Source organism: Erithacus rubecula (assembly GCF_903797595.1).
Source record: "Erithacus rubecula genome assembly, chromosome: 29".
Lineage (NCBI taxonomy): Eukaryota > Metazoa > Chordata > Aves > Passeriformes > Muscicapidae > Erithacus > Erithacus rubecula.
The window spans coordinates 1,351,439-1,374,314 of NC_136681.1; the positions used below are offsets into that span (position 1 = coordinate 1,351,439).

At 47.3% G+C, this 22,876-nt stretch overlaps 2 protein-coding genes and 1 long non-coding RNA gene across 4 annotated transcripts in view; 1 reads left to right on the plus strand and 2 right to left on the minus strand.

Annotated features, from left to right (window-relative positions):
• Positions 1–7,767, minus strand: part of LOC306813449 (uncharacterized protein) — a 98,801-nt gene extending 91,034 nt beyond the window's left edge. Inside the window, exon 1 of one of the 2 annotated variants that reach the window (XR_013776986.1) lies at positions 7,369–7,752. The gene's annotated coding sequence lies outside the window, so the exon portion shown is untranslated. Of the gene's footprint in view, positions 1–7,368 lie in introns of both variants that reach the window. The other variant, XM_079328908.1, reaches the window with a different exon arrangement.
• STARD7 (StAR related lipid transfer domain containing 7) overlaps positions 1–22,876 on the minus strand; it is a gene marked incomplete at its 3' end in the record, with an annotated part of 234,570 nt that overhangs the window by 195,072 nt on the left and 16,622 nt on the right. The window lies entirely within an intron of this gene.
• Positions 6,609–7,546, plus strand: LOC306813457. Its single transcript, XR_013776989.1, has 2 exons — positions 6,609–6,738; positions 6,800–7,546. It is a non-coding gene; the product is annotated as an uncharacterized lncRNA (long non-coding RNA).

Here is a 22,876-nt window from a genome sequence, read left to right on the forward strand (position 1 = left end):
ATTGAGAGAAGAGACACAGAACATAATGATGAGTAGAGTGTAAATTAGAATGTTAGAACGTAGATAAATAGGTTTTCTTGAATGTTTATGATAAGGGACACGTGGCCAAGATGGAGAATTTGGGGGGTGGACACCTTTCCCTCCTTCTTCTCCATGTCATCCATGTTGGGTGACACGTTGGCCTCTTGGATTGGTTGGGGTCAGGGCTGGACGGACCATTTAATAAAATTGTATTGTATTGGTAAAATTTTGTAAACATGTAATACGTAGTACTAACTATATAAGATAAGCCCTGCCTTGACCAGGCGGATTCCACCATGGATGCCAGGCTGAGCAGACTGCTGCTGGCCAGGCAAAGTGTCCCAGAGATAAGAAACAATAAACTGTCCTTGGAAAAAGAGAAAACCGTCTCCGGCAGTCTCTCTTCGGCGGCTTCGGGGAAAACCAGGTTTTGAACCACCCTTCGTGTCCCTCTGGGGTGATCTCGGGGCAGAGGAGGAACCCCAGACTGGGACAGTGTACAACTGGATGGAACTGAGGCCAGGAATTTGGGATCCTTGGCCCAGTACTCAGGTGTGGACCAGATATTTGTAAGAGAGCCGGGCCCCCTTCCCCTCTGGGACCGGCTTTTAATGAGTGTGAGAGAGAGGTTTGTCCACAGAGAGAGAATGCAGGGTCACCACCATAGAATGCAATGGAAAACCCTTGAGGAAGGGATCCAGCAGCTGAGAGAAGTGGCAGTATTGGAAGTACTCTTTAGGAGGGATGCACAGCATGCCAATGACCCTGACAAGGTCAGGTGCACAGGGCAGATGCTGTGGAATTTGACAACCCTGGGGCCATCTCAATATACCGCCTTCATTGCAATGATCAGTGCTGATAACCATCCAGAGACAGTGTGTTCTGTTGCCAACAAACTCAGACATTTTGAGAGTATGATGAATGGCCCAATTCAGGCTCATGTCTCTGCTGTGGTCAAGAGCCTCCAAGAGGAGATGAGGGAGGTGAGGGAGGAGGTATGGAAGATCAGTGTGGCATGAGTACGAGTCACAGGCCCCCAAGTTAGAGCCCAATGCCCCCAGCTAGGGAGGGAGGGTAGCCCACAAGCTGACCTGTGGTTCTTTCTGTGTGGCCATGGGGAATAAATGGGAAAATGGGATGGAAAATCCACTGCTGTCCTGGCAGCAGGGGTGTGTCAACTCAGGGAGGGAAGCACTAACCAAAGAAGTTCTACTAAAGTGAAGGTAGCCTCAACCTCCCTTAACCAAGGTGCAGGATATTACAGAATGGAGGATGATCTGTCAGATCCCCTGGACAGAATCTCCACTATGTATGCTCAGGAAGGAAATAATAACCAGGGCTAGAGGGGCCCTGCCTCTAGCCAGGGAGAGGCATGGGATGACAGAGAGTATTGGACAGTGTGGGTGTGATGGCCTGGCACATCAGAGCCATAAAAACCATACAATATTAGTTGCTATTGGTTCACAATGCACCCTGATACCATCAGAACACGTGTGGAAGGTACCTGTTTCCGCTGTTGGGGTAATGGGAGGATCACATGAATTGACTCGTCTGGAGGCTGAGATTAGCCTGAGAGGGAAGGGGTGGCAGAAACATCCAATTGTAACTGGGTCAGGGGCACCGCACATTCTAGGCATAGACTTCCTCAGGAACGGCTACTACAAAAACCCAGAGGGTTTCAGGTGTGCTTGCCACATGGAGCAAGTAGATTGCCCTCATCACGCAGCGTGCCCGTATTGGCAACCCAAATCACCCTGGGATTTTGGAGATAATTACTAACTGGCCAGAAGGTGAAGATTTTGGTCTCGCTGATGAAGAGGAGCAGAAGCAAGTGACCCGGGCTGAAGAAGCCCCACCGTACAACCAGCTGCCAGCAGATGAAACATGCTACGCCCTTTTTGCCGACGGTTCCTGCCGCATTGTGGGAATGAACCGAAAGTGGAAAGCTGCCGTATGGAGCCCCACATGACAGGTTGCACAAGCTACCGAAGGAGAAGGTGGATCAAGTCAACTTGCTGAACTCAAAGCTGTTCAGCTGGCCTTGGACATTGCTGAAAGAGAGAAGTGGCCAAATATCTAACTTTACACTGCTTCATGGATGGTAGCCAATGCTCTGTGGGGTTGGCTGGAAAGGTGAAAAAAGGCTGACTGGCAATGTAGAGGAAAAGCAATCTGGGCTGCTGATGAGTGGAAAGACATTGCCACTCAGGTAGAGAAGCTACCGTAGTCCATCATGTGGATGCCCATGTCCCCAAGAGTCAGGCCAGTGAAGAACACCGACATAACGAGCAGGTAGATCAGGCTGCTCAGATAGAAGTGTCAAAGATAGACTTAGATTTGGAACACAAGGGAGAATTTTTCCATGGTCAATGGTCCCATGATGCCTCAGGTCATCAGGGCACAGCCGCCACCTATAAGTGGGCACGAGACCGAGGGGTGGATCTAACCATGGACAGCATCTCTCAGGTTATCCATGACTGTGAGAGGTGTGCTGCCATTAAGCAAGTCAAGCGGGTGAAGCCCCTCTGGTATGGTGGGCAATGGTCCAAATATAAGTATGGAGAGGCCTGGCAGATTGACTACATCACACTGCCTCAAACCTGCCAAGGCAAGCGCTACGTGCTGACCATGGTGGAATCCACCACCGGATGGTTGGAGACATGGCACCCCTGAGAGAATAGAGTTGGACAACAGAACCCATTTCAAGAAATGCCTTATCGACCCCTGGGCCAGAGAACATGGCATTGAATGGATGTATCATATCCCTTACCATGCACCAGCTGCCGGCAAAGCTGAACGGTACAATGGCCTACTCAAGACTACCCTGAAGGCGCTTGGTGGGAGGAACTTCAACAACTGGGAAACAAACTTAGCAAAGGCACCTGGATGGTCAACACCCGAGGGTCCATCAATCAAGCTGGTCCTGCCCAATCTGAGCCCTTGCACACAGTGGATGAAGATAAAGTCCCTGTAGTACACATGAAAGGCATTTTAGGGAAGACTGTTTGGATTAGTCTCACCTTGGGCAAGGACAAACCCATCCATGGGATTGTCATTGCTCAAGAACCTGGTTACCCCTGGTGGGTAATGCAGAAAGATGGAGAAACCCATTATGTACCACAGGGAAACCTAATCTTAAGTGAGAGCTGTGTGTAAGGTTTCATTATGCAGATGGTAATAGAATAAGGGGTGAATAATGTGTTGGGTTGATGTGGCCAGAAATGTGTATTCTATCACCAACTGTTGGAGCCGGGTAGGGTAGTGATTTCCCTATCTCTGTGGCACATGCTATCTGCTAATGGGCCATCTTTAAGACAAGGTGAAGCAATCATCTTTATCTTTTCCACAACCCATCCTCCCTCCAGGAAGATATCATCTGCTGCTGGCCCATTCAGTCCCACTGTATGACTGATAAAATTGCACCATCCCATTGGGAGATGCTCCAGCCAGGGGGAAGAGCCAAGCCTTTCCTACTTAGATAAAAAGGTGAGATTTTGAACAGCAAATTATCCATCTTTCCACTGGATTCCAGAGGAAAACCAGACCTTTCCACATCATCTCTGGACCTTCAGAGGAAAACTGCACTTTTCTACAGGACCACTGCTTCAGCTGAACCACATCTGCCACTGCAGGGGGACTGTAGCCACCATTTAATGGGACTGCTACCAACACCCAACTGACAGGGTGTCAGGTTGTATTCTGACTGTCAGGGTTGGGATAGTTTGTAATACTCTTATTTTAATTTTCCTAGTAAAGAATTGTTATTCCTATTTCCCCTATCTTTGCCTGAGAGCCCCTTAATTTTGAAATTATAATAATAATTTGGAGGAGGGGGGTTTGCATTCTCCATTTTAAAGAGAAACTTCTGCCTTTATTTGCAGACACCTGTCCTTCAAACCAGGACACCAGCACAGGAAACATCAATGTGAGAGGAAAGATGTGTGCTAATGTGTTTACAAATCATTTGATGGGTGAAGGCATAGGTGTTAAGGTCTGTGAAATGGGTTGGAACATTTCTGTTGACTTTGGGCAGCAGGTTTGTTACCGGGTCCAGACAGCTTGGCACCTGAAACAGACAAGGGTCTGCACAAACCTGAACTTCTGAACTTTGGGGAGAAATGCCAGATTCAAGAGGGAATATGGGGCAGGCTTGTCAGGAAGGCTGTACCTTCCTAGTACCTTGGCCAGTAGGGAAAAGAGGAGGACAGCATGTGGCCAGGAGTTTAGGATAAAAGGAGTCTGCACACACTGAAACCTCGAGAGAGAAAACCCTGTGGGTGTGTCCACAAGGGGGCAGCAATCCTCAAGAGGGGGAGGGATGCTGGAGTATCATGCTGTGTCTACAGAGTCAAACTACTTGGGAGGGGGACTGCAGCACCAGGTTTTGAAAGGAGGCAGCACTGCTCAGAAGGGGAGGGCTGCAGTACCATGCTGGTTCACAAGGGGACAGCATTGCTTCGAATTAGAGGACTTCAGTACCGGGCTGTGTTCACATGGGGGCAGCACTACTCAGGGATGTGGACTTGCAGTACCGTGCTGTGTCCACAAGGGGGCGGAACTGCTAGGGACGGGAGGATGCAGTACCAGGCTGTGTTCCAGAAGGCGGCAGCATTTCTCAGGGTCTGAAAGGGCTGCAATACTGCCTTGTGTCCACAAGGGGGTAGCACTGTTAAGGAAAGGGGGAGGCCTGCAGTTCCAGGTTGTGTGCAGAAGAGGGCAGCACTCCTTGGGGTAGGGTAGGGGCTGCAGTATCATGATGTGTCCACAAGTGGTCAGCGCTGGTCCTGGTGGGTGGGCTGCAGTGCCATGCTGTGTCCACAAGGGAGCAGCACTGCTTGAGGGAGGGGGGGTGCTGCAGTACTGACCTGTGTCCACAAGGGGGCATCCCTGCTCTGAAGTGGGGGGTGGGCTATAGTACTGGCTTGTGTCCGCATTGGGCAACACTGTTTTGAAGTGTGGACTGCAGTACCGGGCTGTATCCACAAAAGGGCAGCACTCTTCAGGGGGGAAGGGGGGGGTGGCAGCTGTACTACTGGGTTTTGCACACAAGGGGGCAGCACTGCTGTTGAGGGACTGCAGTACTGAGTTCTGCTCAAGGAAAGGGGCTTGGTATAGATTGGGTTGTGTCCACAATAGGTCATCACTGCTCAGGAGACGATCTACAGGACCATGCTGTGTCCACAAGAGGGCAGCCTGGCTCAAAAGGAGGGGCTGCAGTAGCGGGTTGTATCCAACATGGGGCAGCACTACTCGGCAACCAGGAGGATGCAATGCCATACTGTGTCCACAAGGAGGCAGCACTGCTTGGGGTCAAGAGGGGTTGCAGTTCTGGTTTGCATCCAAAAGGGGGCAGCCCTGATCAAGGGGAGGGGTGTGCTGGAATATCATGCTGTGTCTACAATGGGTCAGAACTGCTCGGGGTGGGGAGGGCTGCAGTACTGGGTTGTGTCCACAGGAGGGCAGCAGTGCCTGAGGTGGGAGCTGCAGTACCAAGCGCTGCCTGCAAGGGGCAGCACTCCCTGGAAAGGGGGTGGGGGTCTTACCAGGCTGTGTCCAGAAGGAGGCAGCATTTCTTAGGGTCCAAAAGGGCTGCAATACTGCCTTGTGTCCACAAAGGGGCAGCACTGCTCGGGGAAGGGGGAACCACACCAGGAACAGCTGTGACCATGCTGGGGAGAACTGGGACCACGCTGGGGGCTACTGGGGAGTCATTGGGAGCTACTACTCTATACTGAGGACAACTAGGAATGTCTGGGACCATGCTGAGAGGGACTGGGATCATCTATGGAGTGACTGGGACTATGCTAGGGGCAATTGGGGGCAACTGGGATCACGCTGGGAGGAACTGGGAGCAACTGGAGCCATGCTCAGAAATACTGGGATCATACTGGATCATACTGGCAGCAACTGGAACTGCACTGAGGGTGACTGGGAGAGGCTGTGAGCAACTGGGATCAGTCAGGAAGCAGCTGAGGACAATTGGGGGTGACTGGGAACATGCTGGCGGCAACTGGGATGCACTGGGAGAGACTGAAACCACAGTGAGGGGAAATGGGAGCAACTGGAACCACATTGGATGATAATGGGAGCAGCTCTACCCATGTCACATTCCTACTGGGATCCTACTGGAAATAGCTAGGATCATACTGGGAGTGACTGGAATAGTACTGGGAATATTTGAGAATGACTGGGATCACACTGCAATCAGACTGGGAGTGATGGAAAAGTGCTGGCCACAACTGGAACTGTACTGGGAGTGACAGGGAGCCACTCTGGGCATGACTGGAATAACACTGGGAGAGTCTGGGAGTGGCTGGGGTCATACTGGAGATGACTGGAACTGTACTGGCGGTGACTGGGTGAAACATCATACTAGGAGGGACTGGAACCATACTGGGAGTGACTACAGGTCCTATTGGATTCATCCTGGGAGCCACTGGGATTAGAGTGAGTGGGAATGGAACTTGACTGGGGCCTACTGGGAGCTACTGGGCCCATGATGGGAGGAAAATGTGGACACATTGGGAGCCACTGGGATCAACTGGAAGGTCCTGGAACCATGCTGAGGGGACTGAGGCCATACAGGGATCCTACTGTGAGCAACTGGGAGTATGGTACACTGACAGAAACTTGGATCAGGCTGGAGACAACTGGGAGTAACTGGGAAAGACTGGCATCATTCTGAGACAACTGGAACCTTAATGGGGCAACTGGGATGTTATGAGATTGCCTGTAACCATACTGGGGGCACTGGAACCAGGCTGGGAGCAATTGGGAGATAGTGAGACCACGCTGAGAGAGACTGGGGCTATTCTAGGGATCATCCTGGGAGGAACTGGGAACAATTGGAATGATGCTGGCAGCAACTGGGATCATCCTGGGATCACAGGGAGAGCAGCTGGGTCCATGCTGGGTGAGACTGGGATCACACTGAGGGGGACTGGAATCATACTGGGATGGACTGGGAGTGGCTGTGAACAACTGGAATCATGCTGAAAGCAACTGGGAAGAAGTGAGAGTGACAGGCAGCATGCTGGGGGTGACGGGGATATACTGGGAGAGACTGGGAGTCACAGGGATTATACTGGAGGCTACTGGGGTCATGCTGGCATTGACAGGGAGCAATTGGGGGTGATGGACTCATACTAGGAGAGACTGGGACTATATTGGAGGCGAATGGGAGAACTGGGAACACACTGGATGAAAATGGGAGGAACTGGGAGCAACAGGGACAGTGTTGGGGACAAGCTGCATCATAATAAGGAATGACTGGGTGTGACTGGGATCAGCTTTGGAGTTCTGCATTCTGCAAACACTCCCTTCCCCACCATAAAACCCCAAAACAACCCTGAGTGGCACTGGGACTATACCAGGAGCAACTGGGATAAAACTGGGGGCAAGTGAACCATGCTGAGGTAACTGGGAGTGCCTGGAAATGACTATGAGATTGTTCAGGGCAACTGGGATATACTGGCAGTGACTGAGACCATAGGGGTGGTGACTGAGACCTAAGTGGGAGTGACTGGGATTGTGCTGGGAGAAAAACTGGGACCATGCTGGGGCAACTGGGGGCAAGTGTGAGTGAGTGGGGCCCTACTGGCAGAGACTGGACTCATACTGGACTTATACTGGGATAGTACTGGGAGTGACTAGGGCTGTGCTAGGGACAACTGGGGCAACTGGGAACACACTGGACCAAAGTGATGTTGGGAAACCTATCCATTTAAAATTTTTTCTATAACTTTAATCAAGGATTTTGTTTGCCTTTGCCCTAAAATAGACTTTTAAATTTCCTTCCAGGGCACTGCTGCACCAGGTGGAGTCAGATGAACTCAAAACATCAACACACTGGGAGTAAGTGTAAGTGTCGGTCTGAAGTTTCTCTGATCTGCCTCACGACCATCATCAGAGACTGAGAGCCCAGGACCCCATCCCCCACTCTGGACCCGAGTTCTGGCCTGGCCCAGGTGGATGCTTGCCAAGGACTGTTTGTAGGTGTGCTTGGTGCTTGCCATGGTACACTGTGCTCAGCAGGGCACTGGCTGTAACATCCTGTTCCTGCACCTGTTTCTTGGGTCAATGATGTCCACATACAATAGTCCATAAATCTTCCCACCTTTTTGGCCAGAGGCCACACGCTTTGAAAAAGGACTATAAAAAGTGACTTTCTGAAAGAGACCAAGATTTCCTTCTCCCCAAGGGACTGAAGACGTGTCTCGTCGGACAATCATGAGGATGTGTCCCATCAGTTGGTAGCTATATCCCATTCTTTCCCTCTCACTCTCTCTCTCTCTCTCTCTCTCTCTCTCCTTTTACTTTGCTTCCTTTATCCCTTTATCTCTCTCTGCTTTCTGCTAAACAAACCTGAGTCTCTTGCTTTTGTCTTTTGCACCCTGGAGTTGAACGAACCATCACAACTCCCACTAGGGTTGAGTGGATCGTGATAGCAGCACTGCCAAATGTGTGACACTCCAGATGCTCATGGAACCAAGGGCCAGTGTGACACTGCAGGGCCCCATGGAAACAAGAGGCCACTGTGAGCCTGAGGGGCTGAAACACCCCAGAACACTGAAATGCTGAGGGTAACCAAAGGTTCCTTTACTCAAGCTGGGTGCATAGGAGAAACTCCAGTCAGGTATTCTCAGGAGGTCAAAATGACACAAAATTTTACTGGCAAGTGTAAAAAGTCAAGGAACTTTGTAAAAGGATTTTATATAGCATTCAACTCAACATAAAACACTTATCTTAGCAGGAACTTCATTAACTTTGCCCATTTAATCTAGAAACTTTTAAACACTTCAGTTGTTGAGGTACCCAGAACTGTTCCATAGAAAGAGCATTCGAAGGAGAGGGAAGAGAGAGACAGAAAGACAGAAGCTCTATAGAAATACGCACACATGGCTACTAGCTCCTCGGGTTCCAGGTGGGTGAGACACAGCCCCCAGCAGAAGGCAGGGGTACAGACTATGGGCTCAGCGCCTGCTCCGTGTTTTGAGCCCCTGGGCCTTCATGGGCCTCCCCCCAGGTGGGACTTGTGATTGCTCGGGCAATCAGAGCCTGGGTCAGCACCAGCTCACTGTGTGACTGACTGACAGCTCATCCCGAGGTGTCTGGGACATTGATTTCATCCAGCCTCTGACAGTGACCATGGTGACAAGGGTGCAGCACTGCTTGGAAACGGTGGGGGCTGAAGTACTGGGTTGTGTCCACAAGGAGAGAGAATGCTCGGGGGATGGGGAGGGGCTGCAGTATGGAGCTGTGTCCACAACGGAGTAGCAGTCCTTGTGGGGGTGCAGTTCAGAGTTTTGTCTACAAGGGGGCAGGACTGCTCGGGGGCGGTGAGGGCTGCAGAACCAGGTTATGTCCACAGTGGTGCAGCGCTGCTCAGGGGGGTGGTGACCGCAGTACATGCTGTGTCTACAAGGTGGCAGCACTATTCAAAGGGGGGCAGCTGCAATACCATGCTGTGTCCACAAGGGGGAAGCACTGCTCAGAATGAGGAGAATCGTGTACCATGCCTTGTCCACAAGAGGCTGCACTGCTTAGTGGGAGGGGCTGCAGTACCAGATTGTGTTCACATGGGGGCAGCATTGCTCATGGCCAGGGGTCAGCTGCAGTGCCGAGTTTTTTTCAGGTGGGGACAGGACTGCTCTGGGGTCATTGGGGCTGCACTACTGGGTTGTGTCCTCAAGGGGGCGGCACAGCTGCGGGGGGGGATGACTGTAGTACTGGGCTGTGTCCACAATAGGGCAGCACTGCTCAGGCAGAGGGGCCTGCAGAATGGGTTATGTCCACAAGGGGGCAGCACTGCTCGGAAGGAGGAGGCTGCAGTACTGGGTTGTGTCCAAAAAGGAGAGAAGCATAACTCAGTAGCTGGGGGGAGGGTTCAGTGCCATGCTGTGTCCACACAGGGGGAAGCATTGCACAGGGATGGGGGCAGCTGCTGTACTGGGTTGTGTACACAAGGGGGCAGCACTAATCTAGATGGGGAAGCTGCATTACCGGGTTGTGACCAGAATGGAGCAGCCTGCTCAAGGTGGGGGCTGCATTACCGGGCTGTGTCCACAATGGGGTCAGCATGTTTGTAGAGTGGCATGGAATCAGTGCCGATTTTGTCCACAAGGTGGCAGGACTGCTTGAGGGGGCTGAGGGCTGCAGTACCAGGTTGTGTACAGAAAAGGGCAGCACTTCTTTGGTATGTGTGGGAGTTGCTGAAGTACAGTGCTGTGTTCCACAAGCGGGCAGCACTGCTCGGGGAGGGGTTGGCTGCACTATGGGTTTCTGTCCAAAAGGTGACAACACTGCTCGGGGCGGGGGGGGGGGGGGTGTTGGAGAACTTGGTTGTGTCCATAAGGGACAACACTGCTCATGGTGCAAGGGGCTTCAGTACCCATGCTGTATCCACAAGGGGAAAGCACTGCTCTGAGGAGGGGGCTCGAGTGCCAGGTGTGTTGTCTAAAGAGGGTAGCACTGCTTGAAAGAAGGGGCTGCAGTACCACGCTGTGTCCACAAGGTAGCAGCACTGCTTGGAAGGCGGAGCGGGGGGGGCTGCCGTACGGGGTTGTGTCCACAAAGGAACATCACTGACGGGGGAAGGTTCTACAACACGGCAGCACTGCTTGGAGAGTGAGGTCTGCAGTACCAGGCTGTGTCCACAAGGGGGCAGCACTGCTAATAGAAGGGGGGGGTGGGCTGCAGGCTGCAGTGCCTGGTTTTGTTCACAAGGGGACAGGACTGCTCTGGGGGTTGGGCTTCAGTACTATGTTGTGTCTACAATGGACAGCACTACTCGGAGAGGGGGGCTGCAGTGCCGGGTTTTGTCCAAAGAGGGTAGCACCACTCGAAAAGAGGGGCCTGCAGTACCAGGCTGTGTCCAAAAGGGGGCAGCACAGATCAGGAAGGGTGAAGGATGCAGTAACGGTTCATGTCCAAAAGGGGGCAGCACTGCCTGGGGAAGGAAACAGCAGTAGTGGGATTTGTCCAGAAGAGGCAGTGATGCTGAGTGAAAGGGAGACCTGCAGTATTTGGTTTGTGTCTGAAAGGGGGACACACAAAACCCACAAAAAACCCAACCTTCCCCCAAAAAGTTTTAAAAACCTCCAAAGCCCCCATTGAACAAAAAATCCTTAAGAAAATCCCAGAAAAACTTAAAACAAAAAATCTTTTAAAAATCCCAAAAAATTCTCTAAAGACCCTCAACCAGCCCCCTCCCCAAAAAAGCCCTTTTAAAATCCCTAAAATAAAAACCCTAAAAAACCCCTCATAAAGCTCAAAAAAATTCCCATTTAAAACCCTCCCACAAAAAACTTTAAAAACACCGAAAAAACCAAACACCCCTTTAAAAACTCCAACACTCCTCCAAAAAACTTCTTCAAAAAATCCTGTTAAAAAAAGCAAAAACAAAAACAAATTCAAATTCCTTAAAAAAAAAAAAAAAAAAGTCCCAAAATTCTGCCAAAAGAAGGCAAAAACCCCATTTATTAAGGGGCTCTGGTTCCATTAGTAATGCCTGCTGCTCGATCGCTCTGGGCTCAATTGCTAATGCCTGTTGATCGATTTTTTGGGATTTTGGGGCTTTTTTTTTCTGTTTTTCTTTTTTTCTTTTAAGGATTGTAGGATTTTCTTTTAAAGGATTGATTCTTTAAGTGTTTTGTAAAAGGTATTTTTAACAGAGTTTTTTGGCAGAATTTTGGAGTTTTTACAGGGGGTTTGTGTTTTTTGGGGGGGTTTTAAAAGATTTTCTGGGGAGAGTTTTAAGTGGGAATTTTGGGGCACCTCGAAATCTTTCTCTGTCAGGTTTTGTGGGGGGTTTCTCTTTGGGATATCATGTGATGCAGACCCCGAGTATCCCTTTGTGCAAAGTCCAGTGGTAAAGGATTGAATAACTGACAAGCAGGGTCTGGGATGAAAATGGTTCTGTTAAAATTAGGCAAAAAATGCAATAAGAAAAATGAGCATCCTTTTAATTTCTGAAATAGTTAGGAATAAAAATTGACTAATAGGACTTTATATTTGAATTGGTGTCACCTGTCACAGATAAAACCCCACAGTGAGCAATCAGAGCACAAGTGTGAAAGCTGGGATCCTTTGACTTCTGCAGTGAGGTGTGATTGCCACGAGCGCTCTGATGAGCATTCCAGGGAACAGGGAGCTGAGAATTGCAGGTGCTGCCGGAGCCATTGCCTTAGGTCTGCTCTGTCTGTGTCTCTGACCAGTGGGATTTGTGCTGGAGAGAGAGGAGCTGTCGCGAACAAAAAGGAGTAAATCCTCTCTGGGGATGTGCAACTAAGGACTGAATAGAATGGAAGAAGAGTATTTATATACTATCACTATTTCTCCCAAAATTGGGGTGGAGCAGTGGTGGGGGTGGTTGGGTTTGGTCTGGATCTCTTATTCTTTGTGCAGTTTCTAAAGTCTGTTGTACAGTTTACTGTCCAGTATCTTTCTAACAAAAGAAGGCTGGGGAGAGCGAGCAGAGGAGCGGACTCGGGTTGGAGAGGGGCAGGAGAAAGGCAAAGGGACCTCCCTGGGGTCACTGTGGGCAGCAGAATGGACCCTTGGGTGACCAGTGGAAGTGAGGAGTGAGTCTGAGTTCACCTACAGGGAAAAAAGGAGGGGATGTTTTGGAGAGAAAAGTTGAGGCGATGAGTTCACTCACCCTGGCACAAATTGTGTTTGCACTAAGTGGGACCAGAGTTGAAGGTCAATCCAAAGCCAACCCCACTGGACCTCTGAATTCCAGAATAGTCTGTGAGCACACAAAGCTAGGGACTGTTGGGAAAAATAAAACAGCACCACCATTCTGGACCTCTGCATGATATTCACACAGAACTTCCCTTTCAAGGAGTGAAATTGAACAAAAGGTATAAAAGAAATGTAATTCCAAGAGGGAAAACAGTCTGCTAAAAACAAATCACCGTGGGCCTGGATGCTGATCCCTATTGCTGGTCCATGACAGCATCTGACTGGTCAGATTTCAAGCTGTTTTATGTAACAGGAAACTGGTTCTTTTTCTTCTTGGGGGCAGGATCATTGGCTTTGCATGGGAAAAGGCACTGCACATTTTCCCTTTAGGAAAAGAGTTAGGGAACTATTTTAAAACACAGTCCTGGAGGCAAACAGCTTGGCTTGGTATTTTTGTATGGAAATAGAAGAATAGCTCTTCTGGCTTTTCTCTGATCTTTCTCCCACAGCTGTTTTTGTGTTCCTGACTTCTGTTTACATTGGGGACGTGTGGCTCGGAGCTCAGCAGCCGGATATTTTACTGACCCATGTCAGGTTGTTCTGCACTAGTGCAGGTGATGAATTACAGGATGGCTTGGGAACTCAGAAACAAGGAGAAGAAACTATTACATCTCTTTGTAAAAACATTTGGCTACGTCAGAGCATTAATTCAGGGAACTAACACTTCATCTTTAACATTCTGTGGTCTGCCATCCTCATCTGCCCTGAAAGCCTCCTGAGCTGTTCTCATACAGACCTAACTTGTTTGGTAAAAAAATCTTATTTTTGTTTGGACAAAAAGATTTTACTACTGTGTGCAAAGTCATGGAGAAGATTTATTCAACATCTCTTAGTGGTACATTAAAGCTCTGCTTTCCCTTTTCTTGAACAGTCTGAGACACAATATTACTTTATATCATTTTTATTACAGGCTTTTTTAACTTTTTGAAATCCAGAAAACTGTGTATATGTGTGTCGTTAATGTCCATCCTCTCTCCGGTGTAGTATGGGAAAAAAAACTGCAGAGCATCCTACAAGTGACTGTAAGTACAAATAATGAGGAGCCAGAGGTTTTGTCATGATGATTTACTATTTCTTAAAAGAAGCTGATTGATTTAACGATAGCAAAACAGGTATGAATAGAAGAATGAACTCAGGAATCATAGTCATCTTGGGTTTAAAAAGCTTTAATGGGTTTTGGAGACATTTATATCAGACCTGATTTATTTTTATTCCCCTTTTATTAAATAAATAAAAAAAAAAAAAAAAAAAAAAAAAAGCCCTGATCCGTCACTGCTGCTGTGATGTGTGACAAAAGGCCATCTTCCCTACACTTGGAAGAGGTGAGAGATGGAGCTAAACCCCAAAGGATTTTCTTCTCACTGATTATACCTGAGTTTTAGTGGGAATTCACTGCAAAATCTGATCAATTGTTCTTGGCTGTGGCCGTGAGGGGAGTCGAACATGCCAGCCCAGATCTTGAAACATGCAGTGCCAGAAGGAGAAGCTTTGAAATATAAACCTGGATTTATTCAATGACTCATGAGTGCCTGCTGGGCACAGGTCCTCTGTACAAACACTGTACAGGGAAAAGGCAGGACTGCACATTCCTTGTGATATGAATTGAGTTGTGGGGGGTTAAATAAAAATGAGATGAAAAGGAGGGAATTGCTTCTACTGTAAATATTCCTGTGCTAAAGGAGCCCTGCCCAGTCTGACTGCTGGCCAGTGCTTCTCCCTGACTGTCCCCTCTCTTGGTGAGCCTCTGTCCTGCTGGCCTTGCCTCTCTGTCTCTGTCCCTGTGCTGCTCCTTGGCCATGTTTGCCACTCCCGCACGTGCCGTGGTCGTTTCTTCTGGGGGTTCTTGTTTCCCTCTTTGTCTCTGTATCCCTCAGTCCTTGCTGTGTGTTTGGCACTGTGTCTCTTCCTGCGTCCTTCTCTGTGCCTCACTCGTGTTCCTGTTTTATTCTCTGTGGCTCTGTGGAGCTCCCTGTGCTGTTGGTTCCCATGGGTGTGTGCCGTTTGCTGTCCCTGTTTTTAGTCCCTCTCTGTGTGTGCCCCATTCACCATGCCAGGTGTTTTTTAATTTTTAATTTTTTTTTCCATTTCATCCTGCGCCTTAATCCTAATTTTCTTGCTGTGTCCTCTCTGCTGGCACTCCCTTTTTCTGCTTCTCCTCGCCTGTGTCTGCGGTGCTGAGGAGGAACTTCAGCCCTTCTGGGGGCTGCCCCCCCTTCCTTGTGTGAGCACCGTCCCTTCTTGGGGAGATGGACCGTGGGAAGGGTTCGAATAAAGCCCCGTGCTCCTGCCCGGGGCAGCTGGAATCCTTCTGTGCCTTCTTTGGGGGTGAGAAAAAGGGCTGAGGGGGGGAAGGGGGTGGAGACTCAGGGGCTCCAATGTTATTCAGGGCACCCCAAAGTCCTTAGAGAGGGAGCCACGCTGTGACAAAGAAGAAGCTGAGTGCAAATGGGGGGGTTGTGCTAGGTGCCCTCCCCCAGAGGGACCCAAGGGTGCCAGGACACCCACAGGGAGGGCTGGGTGTAGAAGACAGAAAAATATAAATATAAAAAATACCTAAATATAGTTTAAAATAAATGTTTTATTTGTTTTATTTGGTTAAAGATTTTTTAATAGATAATCTAAATAGAATTTCATTTATACTGTGGCATTTGGAGGTACACAGGCCAGCAAATTTTACTCTCTGCAAAGGATACATAGGGAGACCCAGGAGCTGGATTAAAATCTTGAGTTTATTTGCACTCACACCGATCAGCAAGGTAACCCATACAAAGTAAATCCAAGCTCCTCAATAATAAGAACTGACATTTGTTTATGTTATAAATGGATATTGGATGTGTTCTATTTCGTCCAATTAATCAAACCACAATGTTAAATTTAACAGTAATTTGTTAATAATATCAATGGTGTATAAATGAATACAATTAAAATGTATGAGTTATATAAATTTGAGTAAATACAAAATTTAGCAGTAATTTGAGTGCAATAGAGGTATGATTCGGTGAATAATGCATAAGCAAAACCGACCGGGGGTACGGGGAGGTGTAGCTGGTTTTTTTTTAGAGTTGGGTGTTTCCCAACCCTGGGGTCTGCAGCCCTGAGTCCAGGTACATCTGAACTCTGGATGCAGAGCCCTCAGCTACTCACTAGTGAAGAACAAAGGCTTGAGATCCTGCTGCAAAGTTCCAAGGATAGCTTTATTGTCCTCGAAGGGGATGCTAGCAGTGGTCTAATTATATCAGATAACAAAACACTTTATATAGGTTTCCAGAGGATTGAGTTTCTAACCAATAAAAACTACAACTTACAAACTAACCAATTACCTTAAAACTCTAAGTGAGAAAAGAACCAATTAACTTGTAACTTTAAGAGCCAATAGAAATCTTAAGAGATAATGGGGTTTTTGGTAGGGAAGGGAGGTTACATTTGAAGGAATTTCTTTGTTTCATGGGATGGCATCTCAGGGGTATGCTTTAGGGAGTGTAACATCTTCTACAATTCCTCTCTCTATATTTACAACAAGAGTGTTTTTAACAGTTTTCTTAAAATATTGAACTAAACACAAAAACATAACTAACACAACAAGAATAACAATAAAAATCCACACGATTCCTTTGACCAAAAATGAAGCCCATCCAGTCAATCCCCATTGGCTAAAAAGGTTGTTGACCCAGTCTGGAGTGGTTTCGGTTTTGAGGTTTTCACGAGGTTTTTCAGCTTTTGGATGTTTTCTTGAATGGATGTGGAGCGGGAAGACAGGTTGAAGCAGCACATTCCTTCAAAGTCTTTGCAGCCATGTCCGTGAGAAAGAAACAGAAAGTCAATTGCTGCTCGATTTTGCAGGGTTGCATGTCTTATGGTTTCTTCATCTTTCAAAAGGTCACTCAAAGCAGCAGATGTAGCATTGGCCTGCTTGCTAAGCCAGCACCCTAAATGGTCAATGTCACCAAGGGTTTTTGCTGCTGCTACCCATGGTAAAAACAGGGAGGCCGCAATTCTTTTTGGTTTGTTCCAAATATACATTTTGGGGTCACAATTTTCATCAAATTCATTGTACGATCTTTTTTCACGTTTTGAATTGCTATTTTTCTTCTAATTGTCTAATAAGGTAGTGTTGGGGGTGAGGATAGAAAGCTTGCCAAGGCTACAAGGTCCCCCCTGGAGACGAGAGGGGATTCCGGCCCAATCACCACAGATGAGAAACATTCCTTTGGGCAATTTCTTGGGATGAAGTGAGGACTCTGAAATTGTGGGAGCGGTGTAATTACACCAATCTGGATAATTGTATGCTTTATTGATGGGTGATATGTCTTTTCTGTATGTGTTTTTGTGCAAATCCAATTCCTGTATATTTTGTCTTGGACGTTTAAAGTAAAATTTGACATAGTATGTTGCTTTGAAGGACCCCAGCAAATCTAATTCTTGGGGTTCCTTGAGGGCATTTGGCAAAATTTTTGTTCAATCATCCCAAGTGTCCACGGGATTGGGTCTCTTACCTGTGGTGCTGAGAAGTTCTGAGTTTTGAACGGGCCATTCATCTGCTGTGAATGGAATTCCCACTAAACGTGGAAAGTGGATTGTCAAGGCTGCCTAGGGATAAACACAATGTCTTTGCTAAGGTCACCCAAATATTGTGGCTGGGTTGTGGGCTCATCCAGCTGAAGGCATGAGGTATGTTGAAGAACATCCGGGCAGCAGTGAAAACAACATCAACGAGGATAATTTTCATATTTGAACAAGGATGAGGCTTCTGATAGGAAATACAAGCAAAATTCATTATTTTGGAGAGAGGAGGGAGAGGATTTTGTCCTTTCCCTTTTCTCCCCTTTTTCTTAACACTAAACATAAAAATTGAGTATAAGGTTAAACATTTTAACAAAAGTAATAGTAAAACAAAACAAAAAAATTCTACAAAGGTTAATATTTTTCAAACTAAAACTACAAAAAACTTAATTTCAGCTTAAGGCTTATCTGAGGCAGGTAAAGGCTGCTTGGTTTTCTGTTTCATCTGCTGTTGAGTGACAGGACGATTTTTCCTTTGGTATATGAGTGCTCTGTGACGCCTGCATCTCCATGCAGAGCTGGTTTGGTCTTGAGGAGGTTTTGTGTTTGATTCAGGAGAATTTTTTTTGGTGCCTGAAGAAGTTTGTTTTGCTGTGCCCAAATATGGTTTTATGTTTTTTCCTGGGTACCATCTTGGACCAGATGGCAGGGATACGCAAGCATATCCCCTTCCCCAGGTGATTAATTGGAAGGGCCCAGAAATTTGGTGTGTTTCTGGGTCTTTTACCAGCACTGGTGGTTTTTCAGTGAGTTTTGCTTGTGTGGAGTTTGAAAAATGACGGATAATTGGGGGGTCGGGTTCTGAAGTTGTACAATTTAGAAAATTGATAACATAGAGAGCTTTGCAAAGTCTTTCAACCGGATATAAAATTTTTGTGTCTCTTTGTTGCTGGTTGAGAACTCTTTTGAGGGTTTGATGAGTTCTTTCTATAATGGATTGTCCTGTAGGGTTTGCAGCAATGCCGGTGGTGTGTTCAATCCCCCATTCACTGAAAAACTTTTTTAAATTTTGAGATTTGTAAACGGGACCATTGTCAGTTTTAATTTTTTGTGGAACTCCCAGAGTGGCAAAAGCTTGGAGAAAATGTTTAATAGCATGAGTGGCTTTTTGTCCTGCATGTGCTGATGAAAAAACTGCTCCAGAAAACGTGTCAACTGACACATGCACGTATTTGGACTTCCCGAATGATAGGAAGCGGGTCACGTCAGTTTGCCACAGCTGGCAGCTGTTCAGACCTCTGGGATTGACACCTGTACCCGTAGAGGGTATTTGGTAAGTTTGACAGCTTGGGCACAGTGCTACAATGGCTTTTGCTTGGTCTTTTGTGAGTTTAAACATTTGCATAAGAGCAGGCACATTTTGATGAAAAAATGCATGTGACAGCTTTGCTTGAGCAAAGATGTCAGGTACATTCGCAGTTTGTATGGGCATTACTAGAGCATCTGCTCGTCTGTTTCCTTCTGTAATAAAACCTGGGAGATCAGTGTGTGACCTTACATGAACCATGTGGTAAGGCTGTTTTCTGTGAGAAATTAAGTATATCAGTGTAGACATTAATTGGTGCAGTTTTGGATTGGAAACATCTTTTAAAAAGGCATGTTCTGCTCTCATAGCTATACTGGCTACATAGGCTGAGTCTGTGACTAGATTAAAAGATTCATCTTTGAATTTTTCAAAGGCTCTAACAACGGCTGCTAGCTCTGCAATTTGTGAAGATCCCTCCACTGTTTGAATATCTGATTCCCAGTTTTGGGTTTTGGGGTCTTTCCAAGTCATAACTGACTTGTGAGAAGAGCCTGAGCCATCTGTAAAGACAGTTAGGCTTTGAGGGGGGTTCTGCTTTGAACTAATTTTGGAATTAAATGAAAAATTGCATCTTTATTAAAAAGCTTGTGTTTTGGTAATTGAATTAAAATTTGGCCAGTATAACTATCTAGAGCAATTTGGAGACCTTCCTTGGTTTGGAGCAAATGTTCTAGATTACCAGTGGTAAGTGGCAGGTATATGCATGTGAATTCACACCCTGCGAGAGAGCGGAGGCGAGTTCTGGCTTTCTTTATAAGGAGTGCCATAATTTCTTGAAACGTGGTAATTTTTTTTGCAGGTTGATTGCTTGTGAAAACCCATTCAAGGATTAACAAAGGGTTTGTGAGTTTGGGGTACCATTGGAAAATCAGTCCATGAAAGTGAGGGGTCTTTCCTAGGATGGCAAATTGGAAAGGCAGATCAGGTTCAAACCGATGAGCTTGGCATGAGGAGAGGGCTTCTTGGACGTTGACAATGACTTGTTGAGCTTCTGGTGTGATGGTGCAAGGTGAGTCGAGGCCTTCTTTTCCACGGAGAAGGTTGAACAGGGGGGTGAGTTGTTTTGTTGGGATTCCCAGGAGGGGGCGTATCCAGTTGATGGATCCCCACAGACTGTGTAGGTCTCTTAGGGTTTTTGGATTGTCTTTGATGTGAAGCTGCTGAGGTATGATAGTTCTTTCTCGAATTTGAAGTTCAAGATAGTTCCACAGGCTGGTGTACTGTACTTTATCTTCAAGGATTTCAAATCCAGCTTTTTCGATGGTTTCGATGGTTGCTTTTATTACTTTGTCTAAATAAGTCTTTTCTGAGGCACAAATGAGAACGTCATCCATGTAGTGATACAGGATTGCATCTGGGAATGCTTTTTGAAGAGGGGAAAGAACGTGAGCCACATACCATTGTCATATGGTGGGAGAGTTTTTGAGTCCTTGGGGAAGGAAAAGCCAGTGGTACCTTTTGAGGGGAGCTTCTTTGTTGAGAGAGGGAACAGAGAAAGCAAAGCGTGGGGCGTCTTCTGGGTGCAGTGGAATGCTGAAAAAACAGTCTTTGATGTCAATGACAGCAAGCATCCAGTTTTGAGGCAGCATTGAAGGAGAAGGCATGCCAGGCTGAAGGGATCCCATATCTTCAATGACGTCGTTGATTTTGCGAAGGTCTTGGAGAAGCCTCCATCTGTTTGTTCCAGCTTTTTGCAGGACGAAAACAGGAGTGTTCCAGGGGCTTGTGATTTCAGTGATGTGGCCTTTGGCGAGTTACTCTTCCACCAGGGCATGCAGTGCGCGCAGTTTGACTTTTGACAGGGACCACTGCTCGACCCATATAGAATTGTCACTTTTCCATGTGAGCCGTGGGGTCGGTGGTAGGGCGCACGTTTCAGTGGCCCCAATCAGAAATCCCGACATTGGACTCGAAGGGAGACTCCCCATTGGGATAGAACATCTCTGCCCCACGGGTGATGGGGGCTCTGACCACGAACGGGTGGACAGTTGCCAACTTGCCTTCAGGTCCTTTGATGACAACATTGTTTGTGCTTTGCATGGACACGGTGACGCCACCAGTTCCAGAAATCATGCCAGCTACTGATTGCAGGTCCCAGTTCGATGGCCATTCCTAGCGAGCAATGATGGTGACATCTGCACCAGTGTTGATCATTCCTGGTCTGAGGATTCTCTCACCTTTGCAGAGGATGTTGCATTCCAGGATGGGTTTTTGGGATCCCATAATTTGTACCCACAACACGGTAGGGTTAAGAGGGATTTGTTCATTGTAGTGTGTTGGAAGCATGAAGGCTTGTGCAATAGGTGTGCCCTGTGAAAGGAAAAAGGGTGTGTCTGTGCAGAGAAGCTGGACAAGGATTTCTTGTCCAGGTTGAACAGTCTGAATTTCTGGCAAGACAAAAATTTGCTTTGGGCTGTGTACAGTATCACCAAATATGAGAATGTCCCAAGGGCCATCTGGTGGCCCACGCTTTCCTGTAGGAACATGGTAAAAATCTCCGTTTGTGAAGTTGTAAGGCAAGGAATTTACCAGTCAGCGGTGGGTTCCCAACGATATCTGGGTGTGTGTTGAACCATTTTGATGCGTTCCGGAATTTGACTGATTTTCATAGGTGGGACAGGGGTTTGAATGGCTTTTGATTTGATGTCTTGGCGCAGGGCCATTTCCTGCGTTGAATGTCCGTTTTTTGGATTCTGTGGGTGCTTTTGTTGTTTTTGGGGCTTAGGATGATGGCTGAGGGGGTGTTGGATTTGTGGCTTGTCTGGGCAATTGTTTACAAAATGTCCAAGTTCCCCACAGTAGAAGCATCGGGCATTTTCTTTGGATGTCACTGCTGCAAAGGCTTCTGTGACTCCTTCAGCAATGCCCTTGGCCACTGCTTGGGCTACTGTGTTTTCAGTGGACATGTGACATATGCAGGTTTCCACCATTTGTTCAATGGTGGGCTCTGTGTCAAGAGGCAAGGACCTCAAAATAGTTTTACATTGGTCATTGGCATTGCTCATAGCAAGTTTGCATAACAGTTCTTTTCTCACCTCTGCGCTCTCAATTTGTTTTTCCAAAGCATCTTTTAGTCTGTCTACAAATTTAATAAAGGTTTCATCTATTTTTTGTTTGATGTTAGAAAAATGCATGGTAGGGGTGGAATCATCAGGTGTGAGAAGTATGGATGTTTTTGCTGCATTGGCTATGTCTTGCAATGTGTCACTGGGCAAAGTGTTTGCCTGAACTGAAGGCTTTGATAAATTGCCTTCTCCAGCTAATTGTTCTACTGTAAAATTTGGACAATTTGGATCTTTTGCATAATTATCAGATAATATTTTAAGGTGTTTTTTCCAATGTCTTTGAAATAACATATACTCAGCAGGTGACAAAAGGCATTGTGCTAGGTTTTTTAAATCATGTGGTACTAAAATGTGTGCAGAAAAAATTGCTTCTAAAAAGTTTTTAAAAATTTGGGTATTTCTACCATTTTCTTTTGCAATTTTTGGATAATTCAGTTAATTGTTTTGAATAAAAAGCTTTCCAATGAGCATTATTAGTAGAATGTCTTTTGCGACCTGCTTTGTACGTTACAGGAAAAGCAGAAATTTTTTAAGCTACTTGCCAATCACCATTTTGTGTGGCTAATAGCTTAACATTGTTTCAGGGATCTTGTTCATATTCTGAACTATAAGAATCAGTGTTCTCAGAAGACGTAGAATATTTACGTCGTCTGCGGTGTTTTTTCGAATGAGAGGGGAGGGTTTGGGTGAGGGGCGCGGAGACAGGCAAGGGAGCGCACGGCTGGGAGGGGGGAGCGGGGGGTGGGTGGGGTAGCGGGGTTTGGGAATTGTTTGGCTGAGTGCATGACACGGTTTCGCCACACGATGGCAGTGGTGCATTAGAAATGGAAGCAGGAGCCGAGGGAAGCGGAGCGGGAGGGGGGGTTAGAGAGAGAACACGGGGGTTGGGAGCCCTTGGAATATTGGAGGAGTGCGGTTTCTGTGGCACCTGTAGGGAGTGAGGGAGCACAGAGGGCCCCTGAGGGGATTAACAGCGGGGGATGAGGGGAGTTGTAAAATGCAGGTTGAGGAAAGGTAGGGGGAGGGTGAGACTGATACTGACACGGGGGGGTTGTCGCGGGAAAAAGGCAGGGGGAGGGTGAGACTGATACTGACACGGGGGGGTTGTCGCGGGAAAAAGGCAGGGGGAGGGGGAAGCGGCGCCTATCATGGTATGTGAAGCCGGGGGGCCATGCACGGT